Genomic DNA, 27,641 nt, shown 5'->3' with positions numbered 1-27,641 from the left:
ACGCAATTTGAGTGTTCAATCGTCATTAGGAGGCCCTCAACGTTACAATTAACTATCAGTTTTGAGTCGGATTCGAAAATCTAGACTCACAGGTGAAGGACCATCTGGTGCCCGAGGCAGCAATAGACCCTTGGAGGCAAGTCGGCCGGAGGACGATGTACTGAATCCCGACGCAATTTGAGTGTTCTATCGTCATTAGGAGGCGCTGAACGTTACAATTAAATATTAGTTATGCGTCGGATTCGAAAATCTAGACTCACAGGAGAACGACCATAAGGTGCCATAGGCAGCAACAGACCCTTGGAGTCAAGTCGGCTGGAGGACGATGTATTGGATCGTGACGCAATTTGAGTGTTCCATCGTCATTAGGAGCCCCTGAAAGTTACAATTAAGTATCATTTTTGGGTCGTATTCGAAAATCTAGACTCACAGGAGACGGACCGTATGGTGCTCGAGGCAGAGATATCCCCTTGGAGACAAATTGGCTAAAGGCCGATGTATTGATTCTCGACGCAATTTGAGTGTTCCATCGTCATTAGGAGGCCCTGAACGTCACAATTAACGATCAATTTCGCGTCGGATTCGAAAATCTAGACTCAAAGGAGAAGTACCATATGGCGCCCGAGGCAGCAACAGACCCTTGGAGACAAGTCGGCTGGAGGCCGATGTATTGAATTTCGACGCAATTTGAGTGTTCCATTGTCATTGGGAGGCCCTGAACGTTACAATTAACTATCATTTTTGCGTCGGATTCGAAAACCTAGACTCAAAGGAGAACGACCATAAGGTGCCCGAGGCAGCAATAGACCCTTGGAGACAAGTCGGCTGGAAGACGATGTATTGAAACTCGACGCAATTTGAGTGTTCTGTCGTCATTAGGAGGCTCTGAACGTTACAACTAACTATCAGTTTTGCGTCTGATTCGAAAACGTAGAATCACCGGAGACGGACCATGTGGTGCCCGAGGCAGCGATATCCCCTTGGAGACAAGTCGGCTGGAGGACGATGTACTGAATCTCGACGCAATTTGAGTGTTCTGTCGTCATTAGGAGGCTCTGAACGTTACAATTCACTATCATTTTTGCGTCGGATTCGAAAATGTAGACTCACAGGAAAAGGCTCGTTGGGTGCCCGAGACAGCAATATCCCCTTGGAGACATGTCGGCTGGATGCCGATGTATTGAATCTCGACGCAATTTGAGTGCTCCATCGTCATTAGGAAGCCCTGAACGTTACAATTAATTATTAGTTTCGCGTCGGGTTCAAAAATCTAGGCTCACAGGAGACGGACCATATGGTGCCCGAGGCAGCAATATCCCCATGGAGACAAGTCAGCTGGCGGCCGATGTATTGAATCTCGACGCAACTTGAGTGCTCCGTTGTCATTAGGAGGCCCTGAACGTTACAATTAACTATCAGTTTTCCGTCGGATTCGAAAACGTAGAATCACCGGAGACGGACCATGTGGTGCCCGAGGTAGCGATATCACCTTGGAGAAAAGTCGGCTGGAGGACGATGTAGTGAATCTCGTGGCAATTTGAGTTTTTCTTCGTCATTAGGAGGCCCTGAACGTTACAAATAACTATCTGTTTTGCGTCGGATTCGAAAATCTAGACTCACAGGATAACGACCATAAGGTGCCCGAGGCAGCAATAGACTCTTGGAGACAAGTTGTCTGAATGCCGATGTATTGAATCTTGACGTAATTTGAGTGTTCCATCGTCATTAGGAGGCCCTTAACGTTACAATTAACGATCAGTTTCGCGTCGGATTCGAAAATCTGGACTCACAGGAGAACGATCATAGCGTGCCCCAGGCAGCAATAGACCCTTGGAGACAAGTCGGCTGGAGGACGATATATTGCATCGCGACGCAATTTGAGTGTTCCATCGTAACTAGGAGGCCCTGAATGTTACAATTAACGATCAGTTTTTCGTCGGATTCGAAAATCTAGACTCACTGGAGACGGACAATAAGGTGCCTGAAGCAGCAATATCCCCTTGGGGACCAGTCCGCCGGAGGACGATGTATTGATTCGCGACGCAATTAGAGTGCTCCATCGTCATTAGGATTCCCTGAACTTTACAATTAACTATCAGTTTTGCGTCGGATTCGAAAATCTAGACTCACAGGAGACGGACCACATCGAGCACGAGGCAGCAATATCCAATTGAAGACAAGTCGGTTGGAGGTCGATGTATTTACACTCGACGCAATTTGAGTGTTCCATCGTCAATAGGAGGTCCTGAACGTTACAAATAACTATCAGTTTTGCGTCAGATTCGAAAATCTAGACTCACAGGAGACGGACCATTAGGTACCCGAGGCAGCAATAGACCCTTGGAGACAAGTCGGCTGGAGGACGACGTACTGAATCTCGACGCAATTTGAGTGTTCTATCGTCAATATGAGGCGCTGAACGTTACAATTCACTATCATTTTTGCGTCGAATTCGAAAATCTAGACACACAGGAAAAGGATCATATTGTGCCCGCAACAGCAATATCCCCTTGGAGACATGTCGGCTGGATGCCGATGTATTGAATCTCGACGGAATTTGAGTGTTCCATCGTCATTAGGTGGCCCTGAACGTTATAATTAACTATCAGTTTTGTGTCGGGTTCGAAAATCTAGACTCACAGCAGAACGATCATAAGGTGCCCGAGGCAGCAATAGACCCTTGGAGACAAGTCGGTTGGAGGACGATGTACTGAATCTCGACGCAATTTGAGTGTTCTATCGTCATTAGGAGGCGCTGAACGTTACAATTCACTATCATTTTTGCGTCGGATTCGAAAATCTAGACTCACAGCAGAAGGCTCCTATGGTGCCCGATACAGCAATATCCCCTTGGAGACATATCGGCTGGATGCCGATGTATTGAATCTCGACGCAATTTGAGTGTTCCTTCGTCATTAGGAGGCCCTGAACGTTACAAATAACTATCTGTTTTGCGTCGGATTCGAAAATCTATACTGACAGGAGAACGACAATAATGTGCCCGAGGCAGCAACAGACCCTTGGAGACAAGTCGGCTCGAGGCCGATGTTTTGAATCTCGACGGAATTTGAGTGTTCCATCGTCATAAGGAGGCCTTGAACGTTACAATTATCTATCTGTTTTGCGTCGGATTCGAAAATCTAGACTCACAGGAGAACGACCATAAGGTGCCCGAGGCAGCAATAGACTCTTGGAGACAAGTTGGCTGAATGCCGATGTATTGAATCTCGACGCAGTTTGAGTGTTCCATCGTCTATAGGAGGCCCTGAACGTTACAATTAACTATCAGTTTCACGTCGGATTCGAAAATCTAGACCCACAGGAGACGGACCACATGAAGCCCGAGGCAGCAATATCCCCTTGTAGACATGTTGGCTGGAGATGGATGTATTGACTCTCGACGCAATTTGAGTGTTCCATCGTCATTAGGAGAGCCTGAACTTTACAATTAACTATCAGTTTTGCGACGGATTCGAAAATCTAGAATCACAGAAGACGGACCATTTGGTGCCCGAGGCAGCAGTATCCCCTTGGAGACAAGTCGGCTGATGGACGATGAATTGAATCTCGACGCAATTTGAGTGTTCTATCGTCATTAGGAGGCGCTGAACGTTACAATTCACTATCATTTTTGCGTCAGATTCGAAAATCTAGACTCACAGGAGAAGGATCATATTGTGCCCGAGACAGCAATATCCCCTTGGAGACATATCGGCTGGATGCCGATGTATTGAATCTCAACGCAATTTGAGTGTTCCATCGTCATTAGGTGGCCCTGAGCGTTACAATTAACTATCAGTTTTGCGTCGGGTCGAAAATCTAGACTCACAGGTGAACGATCATAAGGTGCCCGTGGCTATATCCCCTTGGAGACCAGTCCTCTGGAGGACGATGTATTGAATCGCGACGCAATTTGAGTGCTCCATCGTCATTAGGAGGCCCTGAACGTTACAATTAACTATGGGTTTCGCGTCGGGTTCAAAAATCTAGGCTCACCGGAGACGGACCATATGGTGCCCGAGGCAGCAATATCCCCTTGGAGACAAAACGGCTGGCGGCCGATGTATTGGATCTCGACGCAATTTGAGTGTTCCATCGTCATTAGGAGGCCCTGAACATTTCAATTAACTATCAGTTTTGCTTGGATTCTAAAATCCAGACTCACAGGAGAACGATCATAAGGAGCCCGAGGCAGCAATATCCCCTTGGAGACCAGTCCGCTGGAGGACGATGTATTGAATCGCGACGCAATTTGAGTGCTCCATCGTCATTAGGAGGCCCTGAACGTTACAATTAACTATTAGTTTCGCGTCGGGTTCAAAAATCTAGGCTCACAGGAGACGGACCATATGGTGCCCGAGGCAGCAATATCCCCTTGGAGACAAGTCGGCTGGCGGCCGATGTATGAATCTCGACGCAATTTAAGTGCTCCATCGTCATTAGGAGGACCTGAACGTTACAATTAACTATCAGTTTTGCGTCGGATTCGAAAACGTAGAATCACCGGAGACGGACCATGTGGTGCCCGAGGCAGCGATATCCCGTTGGAGACAAGTCGACTGGAGGACGATGTAGTGAATCTCGACGCAATTTGAGTGTCCCTTCGTCATTAGGAGGCCCAGAACGTTACAATTAATTGTCTGTTTTGCGTCGGATTCGAAAATCTAGACTCACAGGAGAACGACCATAAGGTGCCCGAGGCAACAATAGATTCTTGGAGACAAGTTGGCTGAATGCCGATGTATTGAATCTCGACGCAATTTGAGTGTTCCATCGTCATTAGGAGGCCCTGAACATTTCAATTAACTATCAGTTTTGCTTGGATTCAAAAATCCAGACTCACAGGAGAACGATCATAAGGAGCCCGAGGCAGCAATATCCCCTTGGAGACCAGTCCGCTGGAGAACGATGTATTGAATCGCGACGCAATTTAAGTGCTCCATCGGTATTAGGAGTCCCTCAACGTTACAATTAACTATGAGTTTCGCGTCGGATTCGAAAACGTAGAGTCACCGGAGACGGACCATGTGGTGCCCGAGGCAGCGATATCCCCTGGGAGACAAGTCGGCTGGATGCCGATGTATTGAATCTCGACGCAATTTGAGTGTTCCATCGTCATTAGGTGGCCCTGAGCGTTACAATTAACTATCAGTTTTTCGTCGGGTTCGAAAATCTAGACTCACAGGTGAACGATCACAAGGTGCCCGAGGCTACATCCCCTTGGAGACCAGTCCTCTGGAGGGCGATGTATTGATTCGCGACGCAATTTGAGTGTTCCATCGTCATTAGGTGGCCCTGAACGTTACAATTAACTATTAGTTTCGCGTCGGGTTCGAAAATCTAGGCTCACAGGAGACAGACCATATGGTGCCCGAGGCAGCAATATCCCCTTGGAGACAAGCCGGCTGGCGGCCGATATATTGAATCTCGACGCAATTTGAGTGCTCCATCGTCATTAGGAGGCCCTGAACGTTACAATTAACTATCAGTTTTGCGTCGGATTCGAAAACGTAGAATCACCGGAGACGGACCATGTGGTGCCCGAGGCAGTGATATCCCGTATGAGACAAGTCGGCTGGAGGACGATGTAGTGATCCTCGACGCAATTTCAGTGTTCCTTCGTCATTAGGAGGCTCTGAACGTTACAATTAACTATCAGTTTCGCCTCGGATTCGAAAATCTAGACTCACAGGAGACGGACCACATGATGCCCGAGGCAGCGATATCCCCTTGTAGACAAGTCGGCTGGAGATCGATGTATTGACTCTCGACGCAATTTGAGTGTTCCATCGTCATTAGGAGGCGCTGAACGTTACAATTAACTATCATTTTTGCGTAGCATTCGAAAATCTAGAGTCACAGGACACGAACCATATGGTGCCCGAGGCAGCAATATCCTCTTGGAGACAAGTCGGCTAGAGGCCGATGTATTGAATCTCGACGCAATTTGAGTGTTCCATCGTCATTAGGAGGCCCTGAACGTTACAATTAACTATCAGTCTTGCGTCGGATTCGAAAATCTAGACTCACAGGAGAACGACCATAAGGTGCCCGAGGCAGCAATAGACCCTTTGGAGACAAGTCGGCTGGAGGACGAAGTATTGAAACTCGACTCAATTTGAGTGTTCCATCGTCATTAGGTGCCCCTGAACGTTACAATTAACAATCAGTTTTGCGTCGGATTCGAAAATCTAGACTCACAGGAGAACGATCATAAGGTGCCCCAGGCAGTAATAGACCCTTGGAAACATGTCGGCTTGTGGACGATGTATTGGATCGCGACGCAATTTGAGTGTTCCATCGTAACTAGGAGGCCCTGAATGTTACAATTAACTATCAGTTTTTCGTCGGATTCGAAAATCTAGACTCAGTTTAGACGGACCATAAGGTGCCCGAAGCAGCAATATCCCCTTGGGGACCAGTCCGCTGGAGGACGATGTATTGAATCTCGACGCAATTTGGGTGTTCAATCGTCATTAGGAGGCCATCAACGTTACAACTAACTATCAGTTTTGCGTCGCATTCGAAAATCTAGACTCACAGGTGACGGACCATAAGGTGCCAGAGGCAGCAACAGACCCTTGGAGAGAAGTCGGTTGGAGGACGATGTACTGAATCTCGACGCAATTTGAGTGTTCTATCGTCATTAGGAGGCGCTGAACGTTACAATTCACTATCATTTTTGCGTCGGATTCGAAAATCTAGACTCACAGCAGAAGGCTCCTATGGTGCCCGATACAGCAATATCCCCTTGGAGACATATCGGCTGGATGCCGATGTATTGAATCTCGACGCAATTTGAGTGTTCCTTCGTCATTAGGAGGCCCTGAACGTTACAAATAACTATCTGTTTTGCGTCGGATTCGAAAATCTATACTGACAGGAGAACGACAATAATGTGCCCGAGGCAGCAACAGACCCTTGGAGACAAGTCGGCTCGAGGCCGATGTTTTGAATCTCGACGGAATTTGAGTGTTCCATCGTCATAAGGAGGCCTTGAACGTTACAATTATCTATCTGTTTTGCGTCGGATTCGAAAATCTAGACTCACAGGAGAACGACCATAAGGTGCCCGAGGCAGCAATAGACTCTTGGAGACAAGTTGGCTGAATGCCGATGTATTGAATCTCGACGCAGTTTGAGTGTTCCATCGTCTATAGGAGGCCCTGAACGTTACAATTAACTATCAGTTTCACGTCGGATTCGAAAATCTAGACCCACAGGAGACGGACCACATGAAGCCCGAGGCAGCAATATCCCCTTGTAGACATGTTGGCTGGAGATGGATGTATTGACTCTCGACGCAATTTGAGTGTTCCATCGTCATTAGGAGAGCCTGAACTTTACAATTAACTATCAGTTTTGCGACGGATTCGAAAATCTAGAATCACAGAAGACGGACCATTTGGTGCCCGAGGCAGCAGTATCCCCTTGGAGACAAGTCGGCTGATGGACGATGAATTGAATCTCGACGCAATTTGAGTGTTCTATCGTCATTAGGAGGCGCTGAACGTTACAATTCACTATCATTTTTGCGTCAGATTCGAAAATCTAGACTCACAGGAGAAGGATCATATTGTGCCCGAGACAGCAATATCCCCTTGGAGACATATCGGCTGGATGCCGATGTATTGAATCTCAACGCAATTTGAGTGTTCCATCGTCATTAGGTGGCCCTGAGCGTTACAATTAACTATCAGTTTTGCGTCGGGTCGAAAATCTAGACTCACAGGTGAACGATCATAAGGTGCCCGTGGCTATATCCCCTTGGAGACCAGTCCTCTGGAGGACGATGTATTGAATCGCGACGCAATTTGAGTGCTCCATCGTCATTAGGAGGCCCTGAACGTTACAATTAACTATGGGTTTCGCGTCGGGTTCAAAAATCTAGGCTCACCGGAGACGGACCATATGGTGCCCGAGGCAGCAATATCCCCTTGGAGACAAAACGGCTGGCGGCCGATGTATTGGATCTCGACGCAATTTGAGTGTTCCATCGTCATTAGGAGGCCCTGAACATTTCAATTAACTATCAGTTTTGCTTGGATTCTAAAATCCAGACTCACAGGAGAACGATCATAAGGAGCCCGAGGCAGCAATATCCCCTTGGAGACCAGTCCGCTGGAGGACGATGTATTGAATCGCGACGCAATTTGAGTGCTCCATCGTCATTAGGAGGCCCTGAACGTTACAATTAACTATTAGTTTCGCGTCGGGTTCAAAAATCTAGGCTCACAGGAGACGGACCATATGGTGCCCGAGGCAGCAATATCCCCTTGGAGACAAGTCGGCTGGCGGCCGATGTATGAATCTCGACGCAATTTAAGTGCTCCATCGTCATTAGGAGGACCTGAACGTTACAATTAACTATCAGTTTTGCGTCGGATTCGAAAACGTAGAATCACCGGAGACGGACCATGTGGTGCCCGAGGCAGCGATATCCCGTTGGAGACAAGTCGACTGGAGGACGATGTAGTGAATCTCGACGCAATTTGAGTGTCCCTTCGTCATTAGGAGGCCCAGAACGTTACAATTAATTGTCTGTTTTGCGTCGGATTCGAAAATCTAGACTCACAGGAGAACGACCATAAGGTGCCCGAGGCAACAATAGATTCTTGGAGACAAGTTGGCTGAATGCCGATGTATTGAATCTCGACGCAATTTGAGTGTTCCATCGTCATTAGGAGGCCCTGAACATTTCAATTAACTATCAGTTTTGCTTGGATTCAAAAATCCAGACTCACAGGAGAACGATCATAAGGAGCCCGAGGCAGCAATATCCCCTTGGAGACCAGTCCGCTGGAGAACGATGTATTGAATCGCGACGCAATTTAAGTGCTCCATCGGTATTAGGAGTCCCTCAACGTTACAATTAACTATGAGTTTCGCGTCGGATTCGAAAACGTAGAGTCACCGGAGACGGACCATGTGGTGCCCGAGGCAGCGATATCCCCTGGGAGACAAGTCGGCTGGATGCCGATGTATTGAATCTCGACGCAATTTGAGTGTTCCATCGTCATTAGGTGGCCCTGAGCGTTACAATTAACTATCAGTTTTTCGTCGGGTTCGAAAATCTAGACTCACAGGTGAACGATCACAAGGTGCCCGAGGCTACATCCCCTTGGAGACCAGTCCTCTGGAGGGCGATGTATTGATTCGCGACGCAATTTGAGTGTTCCATCGTCATTAGGTGGCCCTGAACGTTACAATTAACTATTAGTTTCGCGTCGGGTTCGAAAATCTAGGCTCACAGGAGACAGACCATATGGTGCCCGAGGCAGCAATATCCCCTTGGAGACAAGCCGGCTGGCGGCCGATATATTGAATCTCGACGCAATTTGAGTGCTCCATCGTCATTAGGAGGCCCTGAACGTTACAATTAACTATCAGTTTTGCGTCGGATTCGAAAACGTAGAATCACCGGAGACGGACCATGTGGTGCCCGAGGCAGTGATATCCCGTATGAGACAAGTCGGCTGGAGGACGATGTAGTGATCCTCGACGCAATTTCAGTGTTCCTTCGTCATTAGGAGGCTCTGAACGTTACAATTAACTATCAGTTTCGCCTCGGATTCGAAAATCTAGACTCACAGGAGACGGACCACATGATGCCCGAGGCAGCGATATCCCCTTGTAGACAAGTCGGCTGGAGATCGATGTATTGACTCTCGACGCAATTTGAGTGTTCCATCGTCATTAGGAGGCGCTGAACGTTACAATTAACTATCATTTTTGCGTAGCATTCGAAAATCTAGAGTCACAGGACACGAACCATATGGTGCCCGAGGCAGCAATATCCTCTTGGAGACAAGTCGGCTAGAGGCCGATGTATTGAATCTCGACGCAATTTGAGTGTTCCATCGTCATTAGGAGGCCCTGAACGTTACAATTAACTATCAGTCTTGCGTCGGATTCGAAAATCTAGACTCACAGGAGAACGACCATAAGGTGCCCGAGGCAGCAATAGACCCTTTGGAGACAAGTCGGCTGGAGGACGAAGTATTGAAACTCGACTCAATTTGAGTGTTCCATCGTCATTAGGTGCCCCTGAACGTTACAATTAACAATCAGTTTTGCGTCGGATTCGAAAATCTAGACTCACAGGAGAACGATCATAAGGTGCCCCAGGCAGTAATAGACCCTTGGAAACATGTCGGCTTGTGGACGATGTATTGGATCGCGACGCAATTTGAGTGTTCCATCGTAACTAGGAGGCCCTGAATGTTACAATTAACTATCAGTTTTTCGTCGGATTCGAAAATCTAGACTCAGTTTAGACGGACCATAAGGTGCCCGAAGCAGCAATATCCCCTTGGGGACCAGTCCGCTGGAGGACGATGTATTGAATCTCGACGCAATTTGGGTGTTCAATCGTCATTAGGAGGCCATCAACGTTACAACTAACTATCAGTTTTGCGTCGCATTCGAAAATCTAGACTCACAGGTGACGGACCATAAGGTGCCAGAGGCAGCAACAGACCCTTGGAGAGAAGTCGGCTGGAGGCCGATGTATTGAATCTCGACGCAATTTGAGTGCTCCATCGTCATTAGGAGTCCCTGAACGTTACAATTAACTATCAGTTTTGCGTCGGATCGGCAATCTAGACTCACAGGAGAACGATCATAAGGTGCCCCAGGCAGCAATAGACCCTTGGAGACAAGTCGGCTGGAGGACGATGTATTGGATCGCGACGAAATTTGAGTGATCCATCGTATCTAGGAGGCCCTGAATGTTACAATTAACTATCAGTTTTTTGTCGGATTCAAAAATCTAGACTCACAGGAGACGGACCAATTGGTGCCCGAGGCAGCAATATCCCCTTGGACACAAGTCGGCTGGAGGACGATGTATTGAATCTCGACGCAATATGAGTGTTCCATCGTCATTAGGAGGCGATGAACGTTACAATTAAATATCAGTTATGCGTCGGATTCGAAAATCTAGACTCACAGGAGAACGACCATAAGGTGCCAGAGGCAGCAACAGACCCTTGGAGACAAGTCGGCTAAAGACCGATGTATTGAATCTCGACGCAATTTGAGTGTTCCATCGTCATTGGGAGGCCCTGAACGTTACAATTGACTATCATCTTTGCGTCGGATTCGAAAATCTAGACTCACAGGAGACCGACCATAAGGGGCCCGAGGCAGCAATATCGCCATGGAGACGAATCCGCTGGAGGACGATGTATTGAATCACGACGCAATTTGAGTGCTCCATCGTCATTAGGAGGCCCTGAACATTACAATTAACTATCAGTTTTGCGTCGGATTCTAATATCCAGACTCATAGGAGATCGTTCTTAAGGAGCCCCACGCAGCAATAGACCCTTGGAGGCAAATCGGCAGAATACCGATATTTTGAATCTCGATGCAATTTGAGTGTTCCATCGTCATTTGGAGGCCCCAAACGTTACAATTAGCAATCAGTTTCGCGTCGGTTTCGAAAATCAAGACTCACAGGACAACGACCATAAGGAGCCCGAGGCAGCAAATATCCCCATGGAGACAAGTCGGCTGGAGGACGATGTATTGAATCTCGACGCAATTTGATTGTTCCATCGTCATTAGGAGGCCCTGATCGCTACAATTAACTATCAATTTTGCGTCGGATTCGAAAATCTAGGATCACAGGAGAACGATCATAAGGAGCCCCAGGCAGCAATAGACCCTTGGAGACAAGTCGGCTGGAGGACGATATATTGGATCGCGACGCAATTTGAGTGTTCTATCGTAACTAGGAGGCCCAGAATGTTACAATTAACTATCAGTTTTTCGTCGGATTCGAAAAACTAGACTCACTGGAGACGGACCATAAGGTACCCGAAGCAGCAATATCCCCTTGGAGACCAGTCCGCTGGAGGACGATGTATTGAATCTCGACGCAATTTGAGTGTTCAATCGTCATTAGGAGGCCCTCAACGTTACAATTAACTATCAGTTTTGAGTCGGATTCGAAAATCTAGACTCACAGGTGAAGGACCATCTGGTGCCCGAGGCAGCAATAGACCCTTGGAGGCAAGTCGGCCGGAGGACGATGTACTGAATCCCGACGCAATTTGAGTGTTCTATCGTCATTAGGAGGCGCTGAACGTTACAATTAAATATTAGTTATGCGTCGGATTCGAAAATCTAGACTCACAGGAGAACGACCATAAGGTGCCATAGGCAGCAACAGACCCTTGGAAACAAGTCGGCTGGAGGCCGATGTATTGAATCTCGACGCAATTTGAGTGTTCCATCATCATTGGGAGGCCCTAAACGTTACAATTAACTATCATTTTTGCATCGGATTCGAAAACCTAGACTCACATGAGAATGACCATAAGGTGCCCGAGGCAGCAATAGACCCTTGGAGACAAGTCGGCTGAAGGACGATGTATTGAAACTCGACGCAACTAGAGTGTTCCATCGTCATTAGGTGCCCCTGAACGTTACAATTAACTATCAGTTTTTCATCGGATTCGAAAAACTAGACTCACTGGAGACGGAACATAAGGTACCCGAAGCAGCAATATCCCCTTGGAGACCAGTCCGCTGGAGGACGATGTATTGAATCTCGACGCAATTTGAGTGTTCAATCGTCATTAGGAGGCCCTGAACGTTACAATTAACTATCAGTTATGCGTCGGATTCGAAAATCTAGACGCACAGGAGAACGACCATAAGGTGCCCGAGGCAGCAATAGTCCCTTGGAGTCAAGTCGGCTGGAGGACGATGTATTGGATCGTGACGCAATTTGAGTGTTCCATCGTCATTAGGAGCCCCTGAAAGTTACAATTAAGTATCATTTTTGGGTCGTATTCGAAAATCTAGACTCACAGGAGACGGACCGTATGGTGCTCGAGGCAGAGATATCCCCTTGGAGACAAATTGGCTAAAGGCCGATGTATTGATTCTCGACGCAATTTGAGTGTTCCATCGTCATTAGGAGGCCCTGAACGTTACAATTAACGATCAATTTCGCGTCGGATTCGAAAATCTAGACTCAAAGGAGAAGTACCATATGGCGCCCGAGGCAGCAACAGACCCTTGGAGACAAGTCGGCTGGAGGCCGATGTATTGAATTTCGACGCAATTTGAGTGTTCCATTGTCATTGGGAGGCCCTGAACGTTACAATTAACTATCATTTTTGCGTCGGATTCGAAAACCTAGACTCAAAGGAGAACGACCATAAGGTGCCCGAGGCAGCAATAGACCCTTGGAGACAAGTCGGCTGGAAGACGATGTATTGAAACTCGACGCAATTTGAGTGTTCCATCGTCATTAGGTGCCCCTGAACGTTACAACTAACTATCAGTTTTGCGTCTGATTCGAAAACGTAGAATCACCGGAGACGGACCATGTGGTGCCCGAGGCAGCGATATCCCCTTGGAGACAAGTCGGCTGGAGGACGATGTACTGAATCTCGACGCAATTTGAGTGTTCTGTCGTCATTAGGAGGCTCTGAACGTTACAATTCACTATCATTTTTGCGTCGGATTCGAAAATGTAGACTCACAGGAAAAGGCTCGTTGGGTGCCCGAGACAGCAATATCCCCTTGGAGACATGTCGGCTGGATGCCGATGTATTGAATCTCGACGCAATTTGAGTGCTCCATCGTCATTAGGAAGCCCTGAACGTTACAATTAATTATTAGTTTCGCGTCGGGTTCAAAAATCTAGGCTCACAGGAGACGGACCATATGGTGCCCGAGGCAGCAATATCCCCATGGAGACAAGTCAGCTGGCGGCCGATGTATTGAATCTCGACGTAACTTGAGTGCTCCGTTGTCATTAGGAGGCCCTGAACGTTACAATTAACTATCAGTTTTCCGTCGGATTCGAAAACGTAGAATCACCGGAGACGGACCATGTGGTGCCCGAGGTAGCGATATCACCTTGGAGAAAAGTCGGCTGGAGGACGATGTAGTGAATCTCGTGGCAATTTGAGTTTTTCTTCGTCATTAGGAGGCCCTGAACGTTACAAATAACTATCTGTTTTGCGTCGGATTCGAAAATCTAGACTCACAGGATAACGACCATAAGGTGCCCGAGGCAGCAATAGACTCTTGGAGACAAGTTGTCTGAATGCCGATGTATTGAATCTTGACGTAATTTGAGTGTTCCATCGTCATTAGGAGGCCCTTAACGTTACAATTAACGATCAGTTTCGCGTCGGATTCGAAAATCTGGACTCACAGGAGAACGATCATAGCGTGCCCCAGGCAGCAATAGACCCTTGGAGACAAGTCGGCTGGAGGACGATATATTGCATCGCGACGCAATTTGAGTGTTCCATCGTAACTAGGAGGCCCTGAATGTTACAATTAACGATCAGTTTTTCGTCGGATTCGAAAATCTAGACTCACTGGAGACGGACAATAAGGTGCCTGAAGCAGCAATATCCCCTTGGGGACCAGTCCGCCGGAGGACGATGTATTGATTCGCGACGCAATTAGAGTGCTCCATCGTCATTAGGAGGCCCTAAACGTTACAATTAACGAACAGTTTCGCGTCGGATTCGAAAATCTAGACTGACAGGAGAAGGCTCATACGGTGCCTGAGGCAGCAATACCCCATTGGACACAAGTCGGCTGGAGGACGATGTATTGAATCTCGACGCAATTTGAGTTCCATCGTCAATAGGTGCCCCTGATCGTTTTAATTAACAATCAGTTTTGCGTCGGGATCGAAAATCTAGACTCACTGGAGACGGACTATTAGGTGCCCGAGACAGCAATATCCCCATGGAGACCAATCCGCTGGAGAACGATGTATTGAATCACGACCCAATTTGAGTGCTCCATCGTCATTAGGAGGCCCTGAAGGTTACAATTAACTATCAGTTTTGCGTCTGATTCGAAAACGTAGAATCACCGGAGGCGGACCATGTGGTGCCCTAGGCAGCGATATCCCTTTGGAGACAAGTCGGCTGGCGGCCGATGTATTGAATCTCGACGCAATTTGAGTGGTCCATCGTCATTAAGAGGCCCTGAACATTACAATTAACTATCAGCTTTGAGTCGGATTCTAATATCCAGACTCACAGGAGATCGATCTTAAGGAGCCCCATGCAGCAATAGACCCTTGGAGACAAATCGGCTGAATACCGATATATTGAATCTCGACGCAATTTGAGTGTTCCATCGTCATTTGGAGGCCCCGAACGTTACAATTAGCAATCAGTTTCGCGTCGGTTTCGAAAATCAAGACTCACAGGACAGCGACCATAAGGAGCCCGAGGCAGCAATATCCCCATGGAGACAAGTCGGCTGGAGGACGATGTATTCAATCTCGAAGCAATTTGAGTGTTCCATCGTCATTACGAGGCCCTGATCGCTACAATTAACTATCAGTTTTGCGTCGGATTAGTAAATCTAGGTTCACAGGAGAACGATCATTAGGAGCCCCAGGCAGCAATAGACCCTTGGAGACAAGTCGGCTGGAGGACGATATATTGGATCGCGACGCAATTTGAGTGTTCTATCGTAACTGGGAGGCCCTGAATGTTACAATTATCTATCAGTTTTTCGTCGGACTCGAAAAACTAGACTCACTGGAGACGGACCATAAAGTACCCGAAGCAGCAATATCCCCTTCTAGACCAGTCCGCTGGAGGACGATGTATTGAATCTCGACGCAATTTGAGTGTTCATTCGTCATTAGGAGGCGCTGAACGTTACGATTAACTATCAGTTATGCGTTGGATTCGAAAATCTAGACGCACAGGAGATCGACCATAAGGTGCCCGAGGCAGCAATAGACCCTTGAAGACAAGTCGGCTGGAGGACGATGTACTGAATCACGACGCAATTTGAGTGTTCCATCGTCTTTAGGTGGCTCTGAACGTTACAATTAACTATCTGTTTTGCGTCGGATTCGAAAATCTAGACCCACAGGAGAACGACCATATGGTGCCCGAGGCAGCAATAGAACCTTGGAGACAGGTCGGCTCGAGGCCGATGTTTTGAATCTCGACGCAATTTGAGTGTTCCATCGTCATTAGGAGGCCCTGAACGTTACAATTAACTATCAGTTTCGCGTCGGATTCGAAAATCTACACTCACAGGAGCCGGACCACATGAAGCCCGAGGCAGCAATATCCCCTTGTAGACAAGTCGGCTGGAGATCGATGTATTGACTCTCGACGCAATTTGAGTGTTCCATCGTCATTAGGAGGCACTGAACGTTACAATTAAGTATCATTTTTGGGTCGTATTCGAAAATCTAGAGTCACAGGAGACGGACCATATGGTGCCCGAGGCAGAAATATCCCCTTGGAGACAATTTGGCTGGAGGCCGATGTATTGATTCTCGACGCCATTTGAGTGTTCCATTGTCATTAGGAGGCCCTGAACGTTACAATTAACGATCAATTTCGCGTCGGATTCGAAAATCTAGACCCACAGGAGAAGTACCATATGGTGCCCGAGGCAGCAAGAGACCCTTGGAGACAAGTCGGCTGGAGGCCGATGTATTGAATCTCGACGCAATTTGAGTGTTCCATCGTCATTGGGAGGCCCTGAACGTTACAATTCACTATCAGTTTTGCGTCTGATTCGAAAACGTAGAATCACCGGAGACGGACCATATGGTGCGCGAGGCAGCGATATCCCCTTGGAGACAAGTCGGCTGGAGGACGATGTACTGAATCTCGACGCAGTTTGAGTGTTCTATCGTCATTAGGTGGCTCTGAACGTTACAATTCACTATCATTTTTGCGTCGGATTCGAAAATCTAGACTCACAGGAGAACGACCATAAGGTGCCTGAGGCAGCAATAGACCCTTGGAGACAAGTCGGCTGGAGGCCGATGTACTGAATCGCGACGGAATTTGAGTGTTCCTTCGTCATTATGTGGCCTTGATCGTTATTATTAACTATCACTTTTGTGTCGGGTTCGAAAATCTACAGTCACAGCAGAACGATCATAAGGTGACGGAGGCAGCAATAGACCCTTGGAGACAAGTCGGCTGGAGGACGATTTATTGGATCGCGACGCAATTTGAGTGTTCCATCGTCATTAGGAGGCCATGAATGTTACAATTAACTATCAGTTTTTTGTCGGATTCGAAAATCTAGACTCACAGGAGAACGACCATAAGGTGCCCGAGGCACAATAGACTCTTGGAGACAAGTTGGCTGAATGCCGAAGTATTGAATCTCGACGCAATTTGAGTGTTCCATCGGATATAGGAGGCCCTGAACGTTACAATTAACTATCAGTTTCGCGTCGGATTCGAAAATGTAGACTCACAGGAGACGGACCACATGAAGCCTGAGGCAGTAATATCCCATTGTAGACAAGTCGGCTGGAGATCGATGTATTGACTCTCGACGCAATTTGAGTGTTCCATCGTCATTAGGAGGCGCTGAACGATACAATTAAGTATCATTTTTGGGTCGTATTCGAAAATCTAGACTCACAGGAGAACGACCATAAGGTGAACGAGGCAGCAATAGACCCTTGGAGACAAGTCGGCTGGAGTACGATGTATTGACTCTTGACGCAATTTAAGTGTTCTATCGTCATTAGGAGGCCCTGAATGTTACAATTCACTATCATTTTTGCGTCGGATTCGAAAATCTAGACTCACAAGAGAAGGCTCATATGGTGCCCGAGACAGCGATATACCCTTGGAGACAAGTCGGCTGGAGACGGTTGTATTGAATCACGACGCAATTTGAGTGCTCCATCGTCATTACGAGGCCCTGAGCGTTACAATTAACTATCAGTTTTGCGTCGGAATCGAATATCTAGACACACAGGAGAACAATCATAAGGTGCCGAGGCAGCAATAGACCCATGGAGACAAGTCTGCTCGAGGCCGATGTATTGTATCTCGACGCAATTTGAGTGTTCCATCGTCATTAGGTGGCCCTGAGCGTTACAATTAATTATTAGTTTCGCGTCGTTTTCAAAAATCTAGGCCCACAGCAGAAAGACCATATGGTGCCCGATGCGGCAATATCCCTTTGGACACAAGTCGGCTGGAGGACGATGTATTGAATCTCGACGCAATTTGAGTGTTCCATCGTCATTAGGTGCCCCTGAACGTTACAATTAACTATCAGTTTTGCGTCTGATTCAAAAACGTAGAATCACCGGAGACGGACCATGTGGTGCGCGAGGCAGCGATATCCCCTTGGAGACAAGTCGGCTGGACGACGATGTACTGAATCTCGACGCAGTTTGAGTGTTCTATCGTCATTAGGAGGCTCTGAACGTTACAATTCACTATCATTTTTGCGTCGGATTCGAAAATCTAGACTCACAGGAGAACGACCATAAGGTGCCCGAGGCAGCAATAGACCCTTGGAGACAAGTCGGCTGGAGGACGATTTATTGGATCGCGACGCAATTTGAGTGTTCCCTCGTCATTAGGAGGCACTGAATGCTACAATTAACTATCAGTTTTTCGTCGGATTCGAAAATCTAGACTCACTGGAGACGGACCATTAGGTGCCCGAGGCAGCAATATCCCCTTGGCGACCAGTCCGCTGGAGTACGATGTATTGTATCGCAACGCAATTTGAGTGCTCCATCGTCATTAGGAGGCCCTGAACGTTACAATTATCTATCAGTTTTGCGTCGGATTCGAAAACGTAGAATCACCGGAGACGGACCATGTGGTGCCCGAGGCAGCGATATCCCCTTGGGGACAAGTCGGCTGGAGGACGATGTAGTGAATCTCACGCAATTTGAGTGTTCCATCGTCAATAGGAGGATCTGAACGTTACAATTAACTATGTTTTGCGTCGGATTCGAAAACATAGACTCACAGGGGAACGACCATAAGGTGCCCGAGGCACAATAGACTCTTGGAGACAAGTTGGCTGAATGCCGAAGTATTGAATCTCGACGCAATTTGAGTGTTCCATCGGCAATAGGAGGCCCTGAACGTTACAATTAACTATCAGTTTCGCGTCGGATTCGAAAATGTAGACTCACAGGACACGGACCACATGAAGCCTGAAGCAGCAATATCCCATTGTAGACAAGTCGGCTAGAGATCGATGTATTGACTCTCGACGCAATTTGAGTGTTCCATCATCATTAGGAGGCGCTGAACGTTACAATTATCTATCAGTCTTGCGTCGGGTTCGAAAATCTAGACTCACAGGTGAACGATTTTAAGGTGCCCGAGGCTATATCCCCTTGGAGACCAGTCCTCTGGAGGACGATGTATTGAATCGCGACGCCATTTGAGTGTTCCATTGTCATTAGGAGGCCCTGAACGTTACAATTAACGATCAATTTCGCGTCGGATTCGAAAATCTAGACCCACAGGAGAAGTACCATATGGTGCCCGAGGCAGCAAGAGACCCTTGGAGACAAGTCGGCTGGAGGCCGATGTATTGAATCTCGACGCAATTTGAGTGTTCCATCGTCATTGGGAGGCCCTGAACGTTACAATTAACTATCATTTTTGCGTCGGATTCGAAAACCTAGACTCACAGGAGAACGACCTTAAGGTGCCCGAGGCAGCAACAGACCCTTGGAGACAAATCGGCTGGAGGACGATGTATTGAAACTCGACGCAATTTGAGTGTTCCATCGTCATTAGGTGCCCCTGAACGTCACAATTAACTATCAGTTTTGCGTCTGATTCGAAAACGTAGAATCACCGGAGACGGACCATATGGTGCGCGAGGCAGCGATATCCCCTTGGAGACAAGTCGGCTGGAGGACGATGTACTGAATCTCGACGCAGTTTGAGTGTTCTATCGTCATTAGGTGGCTCTGAACGTTACAATTCACTATCATTTTTGAGTCGGATTCGAAAATCTAGACTCACAGGAGAACGACCATAAGGTGCCTGAGGCAGCAATAGACCCTTGGAGACAAGTCGGCTGGAGGCCGATGTATTGAATCGCGACGGAATTTGAGTGTTCCATCGTCATTATGTGGTTTTGATCGTTATAATTAACTATCACTTTTGTGTCGGGTTCGAAAATCTACACTCACAGCAGAACGATCATAAGGTGACGGAGGCAGCAATAGACCCTTGGAGACAAGTCGGCTGGAGGACGATTTATTGGATCGCGACGCAATTTGAGTGTTCCATCGTCATTAGGAGGCCCTGAATGTTACAATTAACTATCAGTTTTTTGTCGGATTCGAAAATCTAGACTCACAGGAGAACGACCATAAGGTGCCCGAGGCACAATAGACTCTTGGAGACAAATTGGCTGAATGCCGAAGAATTGAATCTCGACGCAATTTGAGTGTTCCATCGTCATTAGGAAGCGCTGAACGTTACAATTAAGTATCATTTTTGGGTCGTATTCGAAAATCTAGAGTCACAGGAGAACGATCATAAGGTGCCCCAGGCAGCAATAGACCCTTGGAGACAAGTCGGCTGGAGGCCGATGTATTGAATCTCGACGCAAATTGAGTGTTCCGTCGTCATTAGGAGGCCCTGAACGTTACAATTAACTATCATTTTTGCGTCGGATTCGAAAATCTAGACTCACAGGAGAACGACCATAAGGTGAACGAGGAAGCAATAGACCCTTGGAGACAAGTCGGCTGGAGTACGATGTATTGACTCTCGACGCAATTTAAGTGTTCTATCGTCATTAGGAGGCCCTGAATGTTACACTTCACTATCATTTTTGCGTCGGATTCGACAATCTAGACTCACAAGAGAAGGCTCATATGGTGCCCGAGACAGCGATATACCGTTGGAGACAAGTCGGTTGGATACGGTTGTATTGAATCACGACGCAATTTGAGTGCTCCATCGTCATTACGAGGCCCTGAGCGTTACAATCAACTATCAGTTTTGCGTCGGAATCGAATATCTAGACACACAGGAGAACAATCATAAGGTGCCGAGGCAGCAATAGACCCATGGAGACAAGTCGGCTCGAGGCCGATGTATTGAATCTCGACGCAATTTGAGTGTTCCATCGTCATTAGGTGGCCCAGAGCGTTACAATTATCTATCAGTTTTGCGTCGGGTTCGAAAATCTAGACTCACAGGTGAACGACTTTAAGGTGCCCGAGGCTATATCCCCTTGGAGACCAGTCCTCTGGAGGACGATGTATTGAATCGCGACGCAATTTGAGTGCTCCATCGTCATTAGGAGGCCCTGAACGTAACAATTAATTATTAGTTTCGCGTCGTTTTCAAGAATCTAGGCTCACAGGAGAAAGACCATATGGTGCCCGAGGCGGCAATATCCCTTTGGACACAAGTCCGCTGGAGGACGATGTATTGAATCTCGACGCAATGTGAGTGTTCCATCGTCATTAGGAGGCAATGAAATTACAATTAAATATCAGTTATGCGTCGGGTCCAAAGGCTAGACTCACAGGAGAACGACCATAAGGTGTCAGAGGCGGCAACAGACCCTAGGAGACAAGTAGGCTGGAGGCCGATGTATTGAATCTCGACGCAATTTGAGTGTTCCATCGTCATTAGGTGCCCCTGAACGTTACAATTAACTATCAGTTTTGCGTCTGATTCGAAAACGTAGAATCACCGGAGACGGACCATGTGGTGCGCGAGGCAGCGATATCCCCTTGGAGACAAGTCGGCTGGACGACGATGTACTGAATCTCGACGCAGTTTGAGTGTTCTATCGTCATTAGGAGGCTCTGAACGTAACAATTCACTATCATTTTTGCGTCGGATTCGAAAATCTAGACTCACAGGAGAACGACCATAAGGTGCCCGAGGCAGCAATAGACCCTTGGAGACAAGTCGGCTGGAGGCCGATGTATTTAATCGCGACGGATTTTGAGTGTCCCATCGTCATTATGTGGCCTTGATCGCTATAATTAACTATCACTTTTGTGTCGGGTTCGAAAATCTACACTCACAGCAGAACGATCATAAGGTGACCTAGGCAGCAATAGACCCTTGGAGACAAGTCGGCTGGAGGACGATTCATTGGATCGCGACGCAATTTGAGTGTTCCCTCGTCATTAGGAGGCCCTGAATGTTACAATTAACTATCAGTTTTTTGTCGGATTCGAAAATCTAGACTCACTGGAGACGGACCATTAGGTGCCCGAGGCAGCAATGTCCCCTTGGAGACCAGTCCGCTGGAGTACGATGTATTGTATCGCAACGCAATTTGAGTGCTCCATCGTCATTAGGAGGCCCTGAACGTTACAATTACCTATCAGTTTTGCGTCGGATTCGAAAACGTAGAATCACCGGAGACGGACCATGTGGTGCCCGAGGCAGCGATATCCCCTTGGGGACAAGCCGGCTGGAGGACGGTGTAGTGAATCTCACGCAATTTGAGTGTTCCATCGTCAATAGGAGGATCTGAACGTTACAATTAACTATGTTTTGCGTCAGATTCGAAAACCTAGACTCACAGGAAAACGACCATAAGGTGCCCGAGGCACAATAGACTCTTGGAGACAAGTCGGCTGAATGCCGAAGTATTGAATCTCGATGCAATGTGAGTGTTTCATCGGCAATAGGAGGCCCTGAACGTTACAATTAACTATCAGATTTGCGTCGGATTCGAAAATCTAGACTCACAGGAGCCGGACCACATGAAGCCCGAGGCAGCAATATCCCCTTGTAGACAAGTCGGCTGGAGATCGATGTATTGACTCTCGACGCAATTTGAGTGTTCCATCGTCATTAGGAGGCCCTGAACGTTACAATTAACTATCAGTTTCGCGTCGGATTCGAAAATCTACACTCACAGGAGCCGGACCACATGAAGCCCGAGGCAGCAATATCCCCTTGTAGACAAGTCGGCTGGAGATCGATGTATTGACTCTCGACGCAATTTGAGTGTTCCATCGTCATTAGGAGGCGCTGAACGTTACAATTAAGTATCATTTTTGGGTCGTATTCGAAAATCTAGAGTCACAGGAGACGGACCATATGGTGCCCGAGGCAGAAATATCCCCTTGGAGACAATTTGGCTGGAGGCCGATGTATTGATTCTCGACGCCATTTGAGTGTTCCATTGTCATTAGGAGGCCCTGAACGTTACAATTAACGATCAATTTCGCGTCGGATTCGAAAATCTAGACCCACAGGAGAAGTACCATACGGTGCCCGAGGCAGCAAGAGACCCTTGGAGACAAGTCGGCTGGAGGCCGATGTATTGAATCTCGACGCAATTTGAGTGTTCCATCGTCATTGGGAGGCCCTGAACGTTACAATTCACTATCAGTTTTGCGTCTGATTCGAAAACGTAGAATCACCGGAGACGGACCATATGGTGCGCGAGGCAGCGATATCCCCTTGGAGACAAGTCGGCTGGAGGACGATGTACTGAATCTCGACGCAGTTTGAGTGTTCTATCGTCATTAGGTGGCTCTGAACGTTACAATTCACTATCATTTTTGCGTCGGATTCGAAAATCTAGACTCACAGGAGAACGACCATAAGGTGCCTGAGGCAGCAATAGACCCTTGGAGACAAGTCGGCTGGAGGCCGATGTACTGAATCGCGACGGAATTTGAGTGTTCCTTCGTCATTATGTGGCCTTGATCGTTATTATTAACTATCACTTTTGTGTCGGGTTCGAAAATCTACACTCACAGCAGAACGATCATAAGGTGACGGAGGCAGCAATAGACCCTTGGAGACAAGTCGGCTGGAGTACGATGTATTGACTCTCGACGCAATTTAAGTGTTCTATCGTCATTAGGAGGCCCTGAATGTTACAATTCACTATCATTTTTGCGTCGGATTCGAAAATCTAGACTCACAAGAGAAGGCTCATATGGTGCCCGAGACAGCGATATACCCTTGGAGACAAGTCGGCTGGAGACGGTTGTATTGAATCACGACGCAATTTGAGTGCTCCATCGTCATTACGAGGCCCTGAGCGTTACAATTAACTATCAGTTTTGCGTCGGAATCGAATATCTAGACACACAGGAGAACAATCATAAGGTGCCGAGGCAGCAATAGACCCATGGAGACAAGTCTGCTCGAGGCCGATGTATTGTATCTCGACGCAATTTGAGTGTTCCATCGTCATTAGGTGGCCCTGAGCGTTACAATTAATTATTAGTTTCGCGTCGTTTTCAAAAATCTAGGCTCACAGCAGAAAGACCATATGGTGCCCGAGGCGGCAATATCCCTTTGGACACAAGTCGGCTGGAGGACGATGTATTGAATCTCGACGCAATTTGAGTGTTCCATCGTCATTAGGTGCCCCTGAACGTTACAATTAACTATCAGTTTTGCGTCTGATTCGAAAACGTAGAATCACCGGAGACGGACCATGTGGTGCGCGAGGCAGCGATATCCCCTTGGAGACAAGTCGGCTGGACGACGATGTACTGAATCTCGACGCAGTTTGAGTGTTCTATCGTCATTAGGAGGCTCTGAACGTTACAATTCACTATCATTTTTGCGTCGGATTCGAAAATCTAGACTCACAGGAGAACGACCATAAGGTGCCCGAGGCAGCAATAGACCCTTGGAGACAAGTCGGCTGGAGGACGATTTATTGGATCGCGACGCGAGTGTTCCCTCGTCATTAGGAGGCACTGAATGCTACAATTAACTATCAGTTTTTCGTCGGATTCGAAAATCTAGACTCACTGGAGACGGACCATTAGGTGCCCGAGGCAGCAATATCCCCTTGGCGACCAGTCCGCTGGAGTACGATGTATTGTATCGCAACGCAATTTGAGTGCTCCATCGTCATTAGGAGGCCCTGAACGTTACAATTATCTATCAGTTTTGCGTCGGATTCGAAAACGTAGAATCACCGGAGACGGACCATGTGGTGCCCGAGGCAGCGATATCCCCTTGGGGACAAGTCGGCTGGAGGACGATGTAGTGAATCTCACGCAATTTGAGTGTTCCATCGTCAATAGGAGGATCTGAACGTTACAATTAACTATGTTTTGCGTCGGATTCGAAAACCTAGACTCACAGGGGAACGACCATAAGGTGCCCGAGGCACAATAGACTCTTGGAGACAAGTTGGCTGAATGCCGAAGTATTGAATCTCGACGCAATTTGAGTGTTCCATCGGCAATAGGAGGCCCTGAACGTTACAATTAACTATCAGTTTCGCGTCGGATTCGAAAATGTAGACTCACAGGACACGGACCACATGAAGCCTGAAGCAGCAATATCCCATTGTAGACAAGTCGGCTAGAGATCGATGTATTGACTCTCGACGCAATTTGAGTGTTCCATCGTCATTAGGAGGCGCTGAACGTTACAATTATCTATCAGTCTTGCGTCGGGTTCGAAAATCTAGACTCACAGGTGAACGATTTTAAGGTGCCCGAGGCTATATCCCCTTGGAGACCAGTCCTCTGGAGGACGATGTATTGAATCGCGACGCCATTTGAGTGTTCCATTGTCATTAGGAGGCCCTGAACGTTACAATTAACGATCAATTTCTTGTCGGATTCGAAAATCTAGACCCACAGGAGAAGTACCATATGGTGCCCGAGGCAGCAAGAGACCCTTGGAGACAAGTCGGCTGGAGGCCGATGTATTGAATCTCGACGCAATTTGAGTGTTCCATCGTCATTGGGAGGCCCTGAACGTTACAATTAACTATCATTTTTGCGTCGGATTCGAAAACCTAGACTCACAGGAGAACGACCTTAAGGTGCCCGAGGCAGCAACAGACCCTTGGAGACAAATCGGCTGGAGGACGATGTATTGAAACTCGACGCAATTTGAGTGTTCCATCGTCATTAGGTGCCCCTGAACGTCACAATTAACTATCAGTTTTGCGTCTGATTCGAAAACGTAGAATCACCGGAGACGGACCATATGGTGCGCGAGGCAGCGATATCCCCTTGGAGACAAGTCGGCTGGAGGACGATGTACTGAATCTCGACGCAGTTTGAGTGTTCTATCGTCATTAGGTGGCTCTGAACGTTACAATTCACTATCATTTTTGAGTCGGATTCGAAAATCTAGACTCACAGGAGAACGACCATAAGGTGCCTGAGGCAGCAATAGACCCTTGGAGACAAGTCGGCTGGAGGCCGATGTATTGAATCGCGACGGAATTTGAGTGTTCCATCGTCATTATGTGGTTTTGATCGTTATAATTAACTATCACTTTTGTGTCGGGTTCGAAAATCTACACTCACAGCAGAACGATCATAAGGTGACGGAGGCAGCAATAGACCCTTGGAGACAAGTCGGCTGGAGGACGATTTATTGGATCGCGACGCAATTTGAGTGTTCCATCGTCATTAGGAGGCCCTGAATGTTACAATTAACTATCAGTTTTTTGTCGGATTCGAAAATCTAGACTCACAGGAGAACGACCATAAGGTGCCCGAGGCACAATAGACTCTTGGAGACAAATTGGCTGAATGCCGAAGAATTGAATCTCGACGCAATTTGAGTGTTCCATCGTCATTAGGAAGCGCTGAACGTTACAATTAAGTATCATTTTTGGGTCGTATTCGAAAATCTAGAGTCACAGGAGAACGATCATAAGGTGCCCCAGGCAGCAATAGACCCTTGGAGACAAGTCGGCTGGAGGCCGATGTATTGAATCTCGACGCAAATTGAGTGTTCCGTCGTCATTAGGAGGCCCTGAACGTTACAATTAACTATCATTTTTGCGTCGGATTCGAAAATCTAGACTCACAGGAGAACGACCATAAGGTGAACGAGGAAGCAATAGACCCTTGGAGACAAGTCGGCTGGAGTACGATGTATTGACTCTCGACGCAATTTAAGTGTTCTATCGTCATTAGGAGGCCCTGAATGTTACACTTCACTATCATTTTTGCGTCGGATTCGACAATCTAGACTCACAAGAGAAGGCTCATATGGTGCCCGAGACAGCGATATACCGTTGGAGACAAGTCGGTTGGATACGGTTGTATTGAATCACGACGCAATTTGAGTGCTCCATCGTCATTACGAGGCCCTGAGCGTTACAATCAACTATCAGTTTTGCGTCGGAATCGAATATCTAGACACACAGGAGAACAATCATAAGGTGCCGAGGCAGCAATAGACCCATGGAGACAAGTCGGCTCGAGGCCGATGTATTGAATCTCGACGCAATTTGAGTGTTCCATCGTCATTAGGTGGCCCAGAGCGTTACAATTATCTATCAGTTTTGCGTCGGGTTCGAAAATCTAGACTCACAGGTGAACGACTTTAAGGTGCCCGAGGCTATATCCCCTTGGAGACCAGTCCTCTGGAGGACGATGTATTGAATCGCGACGCAATTTGAGTGCTCCATCGTCATTAGGAGGCCCTGAACGTAACAATTAATTATTAGTTTCGCGTCGTTTTCAAAAATCTAGGCTCACAGGAGAAAGACCATATGGTGCCCGAGGCGGCAATATCCCTTTGGACACAAGTCCGCTGGAGGACGATGTATTGAATCTCGACGCAATGTGAGTGTTCCATCGTCATTAGGAGGCGCTGAAAGTTACAATTAAATATCAGTTATGCGTCGGGTCCAAAGGCTAGACTCACAGGAGAACGACCATAAGGTGTCAGAGGCGGCAACAGACCCTAGGAGACAAGTAGGCTGGAGGCCGATGTATTGAATCTCGACGCAATTTGAGTGTTCCATCGTCATTAGGTGCCCCTGAACGTTGCAATTAACTATCAGTTTTGCGTCTGATTCGAAAACGTAGAATCACCGGAGACGGACCATGTGGTGCGCGAGGCAGCGATATCCCCTTGGAGACAAGTCGGCTGGACGACGATGTA

This window comes from Schistocerca serialis, chromosome 6, assembly GCF_023864345.2.
Source record: "Schistocerca serialis cubense isolate TAMUIC-IGC-003099 chromosome 6, iqSchSeri2.2, whole genome shotgun sequence".
In the NCBI taxonomy this organism is placed as follows: Eukaryota; Metazoa; Arthropoda; class Insecta; order Orthoptera; family Acrididae; genus Schistocerca; species Schistocerca serialis.
Note: the sequence above shows the minus strand (reverse complement) of the source record.